General features: G+C 37.2%; 1 pseudogene; it reads right to left on the bottom strand.

Moving 5' to 3' along the window:
• Window positions 1-253: 253 nt before the first annotated feature.
• On the bottom strand, window positions 254-7796 carry LOC149564865 (ABC transporter C family member 10-like; annotated as a pseudogene).
• Between the last annotated feature and the right edge of the window lie 1907 nt (window positions 7797-9703).

The following is a 9703-nucleotide window of genomic DNA, read 5'->3' as shown; positions in this document are numbered from 1 at the left end:
ATTCTAAATTTTTTGGTATTAAAAAGGGTCAGCAGACCCCTAGAGGTACCATCAGAGTCTAAATCCTCCCCACTCATCAAGTTGCTAAACTTTATCTTCCCCAAAAAATCCTTTTTCATCTTAGTTTCCTGGATCATCAAGATGTCTAGTCTCTGATCTCTGATCAGGTTCCTAATAATTTCTTGTTTATGGGCTTCATTAAGGCCCCTAATATTACATGATATGATCTTCATGATTAATTCTTGAAACACTCCTAAAGAGTTCTTCGGCATCCATTTTCCAAGCTTGTTCTGGTCTCTTCATCTCTGGCTTCCTTCTCAGATTTTCTGCCTCTTTTGGCCGCTGAGCCCACATCTAATTTGCAGTTGCTTCTAATCTCCACCAGAGAGGCCTGAGACCATCCTCTAACATTTTTCTTCTTGGGCTTTGGGGAAAGAATAACTTCGCCCTTCATGCCAAAATTCAACAACCTAGAAGCCTTGAGGACAGTCTTAGGGTTGGTTGGAAGAACCTCCCACTGGTCTAGTTCCTTAACCAAAAAATCCAACTTTTCTAAGCTCCCTCCAGCTAAAGAGGAGACAAGATTTTCCTCTGGGTCTTGATAGATGATAATATCCCTATTAACTCTATCAATTTCCACCTCTAAGGGAGCCGTGCCAACCTACCCTTAGAAAGTGGAGACCTTAACAGCACCACCACTTGAGTAGCCTGCTATGGGGATTTCTTTACTTCCTCAACTCCAAAATCCAACCTTCCCTCTGCCAGAGCACCTGTAGTCAGTTGGGATTGAACAATAGTTTGCTTCTCCCTAAAGACAAGAGAGGAGATTGGGGCTAGCTTCAACAGCTCCAGCTAAGCACCCGTCTTATCTTTCGTGCCCTGAGGCAAAGTTGATTCAGACAGTAGCATTTGATTTACCTTTGTTGAAACTTCTACCTCCTTAAGATTCACTGAAAGCGGACCCTTCTGGCCTTGGATCTTTTTTTCTCTAGACTTTCTTGACCCTAACAAGAGAAGCTGTAGAGGGATTCTTCTTCTTAACTGACTTTGCTTTCGAGCATTGAAAAGCTTTATGGCATGTCTTAAAACAATGGTAACATCCAAATGGGACACTCTCATAATCTAACTTCTGAATATAAGTGCCAAGTTTGAACTGAAAGCACACCACTTCACTCAAATCATCCCCTTCTCTAAAACCTATACAGATCCTTGCATAAGTGAGCCTGCTCTTAGAAGTAGTAGTTGGGTCTATGGAGAGAAACTCTCCAAAAGAACTGGCCACACCCAAAAACACATCCTTACTCTAGAATTCCAAGGGCAGCTCAGGGAGTCTAACCCAAGCTGGAGCTTGCTGAAAGAATGATTCATTTAAATCTAGTTTGGAGGACCATTTTTGTAGTACTAGGGTAGCTCTTCCAATGGTCCAGGGTCCTTTACACAGGATGTCAGCCATATCTTCTTTACAAGTGAATTCAAAAGATCGAAACCCCTTAGCCATAGCAGTTACACTGACCTGCCCTTTCAAACTCCATTCCTTTGATGTAAAGGATCAGACAACATTGATGTTTGGTCTCTGACCCATAAACTTTCCCACAAGTGTGGTAGCCATCATAGCTATGCTGTGGTCAACAATTTTATCTAGAATGGAAATTGTGCACGATCCCTTTTCCAGACCTGACAAAACCCTAACTGAAGGGAAAGAGTGTTAGAGTAAATAATTAATTATTATTTATTTATTCTATTTACTTAAGCTTACTTAGGTAAATGCATTTATTTAATACTTAGTATTTAATGCATGTTGTGGTTAGTTGTTGACAACACGAGAGTTTGTTCCCTTCTAGTTGTCAAGCTTATCTTCTACCACCTTCCAGCTTGTTCTACAAGCTTCCATGAGCTCTTTATAAGCGGGCTCCCTCTTTGTATTTTCATAATATCACATAACATAACATATCTCATTGTGCATATTGTAAATACATTTTCATTGTGTTTGCACATTTGTCTCTCATGTCCGTTTAGGGTTTTTGCCCTTGCTCCATGCTCTTCCCCTTCTTGGCTTCTCTTTGATAGGTTCACATGCAGGTGATCTTGGGCATCTTCGGAGTTGGCTTTCCTCAACTCCAACAAAGAGGACTTACCTGAAGGCTTAACATCAAAGAGTGAGGCCCATTTCACTGTGAGATGCCCTAGTCTGTCCACCTTGGATAGTGATTCTAGCACATGCTGGGTACCATCGACATCATGTGGGACCCCATCCCCAGAGTCCTCCTTTCCACAATCAACCTAGGTACCCTCCTGCATGCTTGGATTTCAAGATCCACCTCCTTGAGATTTCCTGCATGGTGCTAGGTTTGAAAATTGAACAAGCGCTTCTCAATCTCTCCCCTTCCCTCTCTCCAGTCCACTCCCCTTACCAACACCTACACGTGGGTCCCCATCCCTAGACTCTGCCTCTCCACAGTCAGCTTGGATTCAATCTTGCATACCTAGATTCCAAGATCCACCTCCTTGAGATTTCCCATCGGGTGCTAGGTTTAAATTTTGAACATGCACTTCTTGTTCACTTCCCTTCCCAATCTCCTTTTTCCCCATGAGAATTCAATTCTCTCATGTTACTTCTACCAAGTTATTATAATAAATTATAACCAATATTGTATAATAAATGATAGTTAAATATTCTTTCTTCGAAAAAAGATGTTGTAGAGTAGCTTATCCTATAATTTTATCTTCCATACATGAAACATTTTGCATCTGACCTTCTGAGTTGGATATCTACTTTTTGACTAGAAAGAGGAGAACTTCCAACCTTTTGGAGCCATAATTAATGTAATTTTATCTTCCGTACATGCAACATTTTGTATTTGATCTATTGAGTTCGATATCTACTTTCAGATATAGAAAGAGAACACTTTGACATTCCATAAAATGCCAAGTTTTTTGAGTAGGTAAAATTTTGTTTACAGCTTGAATAAAAAAACTAAGCAATATATTTGAGACTATAAAAATCAAATCTCTCTTGTAGTGTTTGGATTTTGCAGGGCTGTCATAAAGTTGAAATTAATTTTTTTTTGTATATAAAAATCACTTCGCCACTATTTTGGGTGAGTGCTAATTCATAATGGGTTTGTATTTTTATATATTTTAATGCCTATTTATGTAATGATCATAATTGTTATGCATACACTTTTCTTTGTATCTTTCTATTAAAATATTATCTTGGCAGCCATACAAAATGGTAGACTAGGTACTCTTTTCTTCTATTTGTTCATACATTATCATTTTTTATGAAATGAAATATTAACCTAAGCTTGAATAGGTAGCATATAGAGTAATTCTTGATTGCTAAAGTTCAACTAGTTTTTCATTGATAGATTGGTAATTGTCTTCTTGCAAAGCCTCTTTTACATTTAAAAATTGGTATGGGATAAAATATTGATGGGATCTTTAGTTCCTTCATGAAACATTTCCTCAACTAGATCAAGTACACCATTCTTTTTATGTTACAAATATTGATTCAACTATCAATCACCATATGAACAAACATTACCATTTCATAATTATACAAGTAGTTGTTAAATATTCCATATATATTCTGAAGTTCAATCATTTGGGCCATAAATATTCCTATTAAAATTTAGTCTTAGAAATTATTAGGCCTTGACAAATAGGATGAATACCTTATTCAACCTCCATATTATAACACTTAATACCTCTAAATGGTGAATCAAGCATTCATTAGATGCAAAACTATGGAAAAATGGACTTGCGATTTTCCCAATAAGGTCCAGGTTCTTCTTCATAAACTGATCCTATACCTTGAAATCTCCTATTGTCACTACTCCTACAATTGACTTGCCAAAATGATTTGGAATGGTTGATTTTCTTGTACCATTAAATCTCATCAATTCTTTAGCAAAAGAAAAGTAGTATTTATGTCTTAGTTTAAATGAAAACAAACTTCAATTTTCTAGAAAATATTGTCACAACCAATAAACTTTTCTCAAGCAACTATAATCAAAATAAGGTTTCACCTAAAGTTGAATTGTCAAATAAATCATTGGCAGGGAAGCAAACAAAATTTACCATCTTACAATAGGAATGACATAAAGATTACCATAAGGAGTCATAGTGGAACACATTGTAAAGGTAAAACTAAAAGGAAGGTCAACATCTAGAGTTCTCAAATTTGAAGAAACCTAAGAATTAGAAGAGGAAAGAGGAAAAAGATATCAACATCTCAATATACATCAATTGATGCTTTTGATAAAGCAACATCAAGAAAGAAACAATACATAGTGATAGGGCTCAAAAAGTACCTTGCTCAAAATTCATCCTAGTAGGATGGCATCTAAAAATGAAATTCTTGCTTGATATAACTTGGAAGTCAAGAACTCAGAAATGAAATACCTTGATGCTTCAATCCCCAACACAACTACAAAGATTGATCAAAGGACTAAAAGAAATGAAGAGGTAAATGCAATGCTTGCATAGACTACAATTAGCATCAATGTGCTAACTCGAGGACTCTGCACCTTAGAAGTCATCCATGTATTTCCAAAAATCTACCCAGTCAAAAGTACAAGATGAGAAATGCCAGTGATGGAACAATACCTAAAACCCTAGTTCTATTTCAAATATAAAATGTATGGTTTTATACCACTATCTCTAGTTTCTTTTCCTATTTTTTGGACTAGTTGATCCATTTCAGGTGCTCTAGATGATTTCTCCTATTCCTTTTGAGATTTGACCTTTTGAATTTCATTTTCTTAACTCACAAGTTTGTCTTTCGAGGATGGCATTGTAACTGCCGATTTTTTAGAACCCATTTTGTCTTTTGTACATTCACTAGCTCTTAGAATGCTTCACTAGAGGCTAATAAATCTTGATACCTCCCACTTATTTGAACATCCTCATCAGACAATAATTAAAATAAAGTTCAACTTTAGTGTAATGAGTGTAGGAGAAATTGCAGAAACTCCTACCATTAAATTCATATAAATTATTGGAATAACATTTTATGTTATTAACTTGAAAGCTTCTTGATGTAACTCCTTTAAGCAATACCTATGGGGTGAGGTATCTCCTTCTAACTAACCAGTAAGGTATCAAATGCTGGTAGAAAATAAACTTGATGTGTTACAAGGATCACCGTATTTTTTGAAAGTGCATCTATTATATAGTCCTAAACATCATGATTTGCAATTGTAATGAAAACTAAAGTAAAAAAAAAAAATCATAAACAAGAAACTAGATGGAGATGAAATTGTTCCCATCTACATTAGATTTTTGCATTGATGGAAAGCCTACAAATAGAGAAATATGACATCATTTATGAACCTTAAACATGTTAGTAGTAGTATGAGCATGAAGAGCACTGAAAGGGTCGTCCAAAAGATTAACACCTTGCTCCCTGATTTCAGTTAGATCACCGGAGGGAAGATCTTCCAAGTCCTTCTCTAATGAGGTATTTTTTATCAACTCTTTATATTTCCTCTTGTTGAGGAGTCTCCCAAATAGTATGTCATCCTACATTGTTCCACTTTGAATCCATGCAGTCTAAGAAACATATGCAAGAGTTCCACAAACTTACAAATGTGGAAGCAAGAGATCAGAACAACGAGAAAAAGTAAAGCACATTAATAAATAGGTGGTTGTTAGGCAAGAGCTTTTAACACAACAGTAAATTGTAAGTCTCTTATTTGAGAAGGTTTGAATCTACTACAGCTAAGTAAATAATGATAATAATTAATCGCAACACATAAATATAATTACTATAGATTTCAACCTCTGAGAACAAAAAATAAATATAAGTTATTGTTAAGAGAATAGTAAATACAAAGGATACTCACATTGTCCCCCAGCTTTGGTACCGCCTGAAGAATTGCAGCTAAAAGAGTTGATTTTCCAAATCCAACTTCCCCATAACCATCCACTTTTTCACCATGTTCAGCCTCCATATTGATATTTCTCAACGTGGGTCTTGATGAATTGGTATCCCAACTTAAAGTCGCTCATTTGACAAAGATCGCGTGTGGAGACCATTGTTGAGTTCCACACTCAACAGTCCGATCCTGCAACTCATCACTTTCCAGAAAGTTGGAGAAACGCCCCAAGGAGACCTTTGCTAATTGAATGATACCGGCAATAACATCAGGTATTAATTGAATTGGGTCTTCAACCAGCCACAAAGTGGCTATGAACGTGAAAATATTTCTTGGAGTTAAAAGGGGTTTTAAGAAGGTAGCATGTTGCAAATTTAGTAGATGAAACGAGAATTGGAGATGACCAAAACAATATTATATTGTAGGCTTTTCGAAACTGAACTGCTGATACCCATTCGTACTCTACCTTGCACAACTTTTCTACACCAGATTTGAGATGTTCTTCCCATGCATGCAATTTCAGCACCTTCATGTAATAAGAGTTTCTGTGACAGCTCTTAATCGCCCGTCTCGGGATGGAATGAGTTCGGTTTGGAATTTACGTTGCAATTTTGCCAATGGAGAATTACAAATCATGGTTAGGATGATAACTGCCATGGCTGCTACTGTAGCCCATCCAATTACATGTGGAAGGATACCTAGACCAAGTACAAGCTGGAGAACTGTTGTCCGAGTCAGGTGAAACCAGAAGGGGAATTCACCTGTACGATAAGCATCTACAGACATATAGTTCATGATCTCTCTTGCTCTACGGATCTGTTTAGCTTCATTGGATAGCTTCAATTGTTTCTGATAGATTGCTGTCATTGATGAGGATCGCATCAGGAGACCAATCCTTCTAGCGCCAGAATACCATTTCCTTTGAGATATGGACTTTAGGAGCCTGCCTATAAAGAGAGCTCCCACTAAAGCGTGCCCTTCAAATTTGAACGATTGTTTGCCTTCAAAAAAAACCAATCAATGCATTTAAAACGAGAGGTCCAGAAGACATAGTCGTTACTTTGAGAAATGCATACATCCCAGTCCTTCCTATATTTTTCCAATGACAACGAGCTAGAGCCCAGAAAACAAATGAATTAGCAAATGGGCTTTTCCCTATTTGTCTAACTAGTTCTACAGTGAATTTCATATAACATTATCTACCTGATCTTCCTCACAAACTTGAGGCAAATCAGTTTTTGGACAAAAGAGAATTTAACCACCAAAATGTCATCCTGCTGAAAAAGGAGTAACTTCTGGATTTGACCTATTCAGCAATGGATCTTCATCGGCCTGTTCATAATTCAAGGACTCATTTTGGTTATGCCTATTTAGAATGGGTTCTGATATAAGAGTGCCCCCTGAATTTTGCAAATTGTCTTTCGCAGCACATATGAGCATCAAACAACTCGCTAACCATTAAATTAAAGCTTGAAAATTTTGAGTTGAAATTTCTCTCGAGCTGATAAAATTGAACCCAATGGAGAGAAAATCGATTATCTCTAGTAAAAATGCGATAACCCACCAAATACGAAGAAATGCCTTTACAGTGCAGGTGCACTGAAGGGTTACTGACAAAGCAAGCATTAACCATGCTAAACATTGCACTCAAAGGATAGGACAACCAAATTGTGCAAGGGAGTTATGGAAGCCCCGTCCCATATTTTTTTGGGTAAACATCGCAACCCCGAAACACAAATTTGCTATACCCAAAATGATATTCGTTATTACAATGGATGTTTGGAATTGTGTTCGAAGCTTTACATTTCTAAAAATGCTTGTTTTCCTAGACCATTTGAGAAGCACAACAACCCCAAATGCTAGAGAGAACAACAAATGTGTTAGATTGCGGTGACTGATCAGGAAAGTACTGTACATACTTCATAAATAGTGGGGTTTGGGTCATCGCTTTTCATAATGTTGTGATACGAAATTGGTTCTTGCGGCGGTATTGAGCTGTAAGGGATTATGGATTGTAATCAGGTTGTAATCACTGGATTGTAATAAGATCAAACTTGCTGTTTGGTGGACGTAGCCCAGGGATTGGGTGAACCACGTTAAATCTTGGTGCCTTGTGTTCATTTCTGTGTGTTCTATTATTTTCTGTTATTGGTTATATTTGCATGTAGTTTTTATTTCTGTCCGTGGTTTATCTTAACAAGTGGTATCAGAGCAAGGTTGTTTTTCAGTTATCCTCTGCAGGAAAGTCTCACGGTTAAGTGGGAGTCTCACAGTTGAGTGGGAGCGATGGCAGAAGAGGGTAAGTTGAGGGTTGACAGGTTTAATGGGCAGAACTTCCAGTTATGGAAGATGCAAATGGAAGACTATTTATATCAGAAGGATTTATGGAAGCCGTTGGAAGGAAAAGCCAAGAATCAGGGAACTATGTTAGAGGCTGAATGGGATCTTTTGGACAGAAAGGCACTCGGAAGCATTCGGTTATGCTTGGCACCATCAGTGGCATTTAATATTACAAAAGCAAAGATGACAGAAGATTTGATGAAAACCCTAGCGACACTGTATGAAAAGCACTCCGCTTCAAATAAGGTATTTCTCATTAAGCGTTTATTTAATATGAAAATGGTAGAAGGTGGATCTGTTGCAGATCATTCAAATGAGTTTAATACTATTACTAGTCAATTATCTTCTATAGGTATCAATTTTGATGAAGAAATTAGGGCTCTCTTGATTTTGTGTTGGTTGCCTGAAAGCTGGAATGGCTTGGTAATGGTGGTGAGTAATTTTGTTCCTGGATCTAGTACCCTAAAATATGATGATGTGATCGGTGTTATTTTAAGTGAGGAAACTCGTAGAAAATCCTCAGGTGGATCTACATCAGGAAGTGCTTTAAATGCACAAAGCAGGGGTAGAACGACTAAAAGAGGAAGTAACTCTGAAAATCGTGAAAAATCAAGAGGAAAGTCAAAGGGGAGGAGGTCTCAATCGAGAGGCCCAAATGATTGCTGGTACTGTGGGAAACCAGGGCACAAAAAGAAAGTTTGCTGGAATTGAAAGAAAAATGAAAGAGATAAATCAGATGGAGACAAGGAGGCAAATGTGGTAAGTAAAAAATCCGAAGAGGATGCTTTGCTTCTGTCTTTAGAGAGTGTTGATGATTCATGGGTTTTAGATTCTGGTGCTTCATTTCATGCTACACCTCATAAAGGTTATTTCATTGATAATGTCCAAGGGGATTTTGGGCTTGTTTATTTGGGGGATAATGAACCCTGTCAGATTGTTGGAAAGGGAAAAATTAAGATTAAGTTGCAAAATGAGAATCATTGGCTACTACATGAGGTAAGACATGTTCCAAAACTAAGTAGAAATTTAATTTCAGCAGGGCAACTCGGTGATGAGGGTTGTGTAGTTACTTTTAATGATAAAAATTGGAAGGTTTCAAAAGGTTCCCTTGTAGTAGCAAAAGGTGTGAAAGTAGGCACCTTATATCTTTGTACAGGTCATATTGTTCCTTCTACTTTAATTGTTTCAGAGAAAAATGAATATTCAGGAACAATTACTGCAGTTGAGCAGGGAGAACAAATAGCTACTGTAGATTCTGATACAGCACTGTGGCACAATAGACTTGGGCAAAAGAGTGAAAAAGGTATGAAATTACTTCATTCAAGGAAAGTTTTACCAGGTCTAAAATGTGTGAATATGAATTTCTGTGAAAGTTGTGTGTATGGAAAACAAAAGAGAGTGAGTTTTGTAAAGACAGGGAAGGAAAACAAAAAGGAGAAATTAGAGCTTGTGCATACAAATGTATGGGGACCAGCCCAGGTATC

This window comes from Cupressus sempervirens, chromosome 3, assembly GCF_028749045.1.
Source record: "Cupressus sempervirens isolate cs-2001-9-10 chromosome 3, ASM2874904v1, whole genome shotgun sequence".
NCBI classification, from domain to species: domain Eukaryota; kingdom Viridiplantae; phylum Streptophyta; class Pinopsida; order Cupressales; family Cupressaceae; genus Cupressus; species Cupressus sempervirens.
This window is presented reverse-complemented; position numbering and strand designations above follow the sequence as displayed.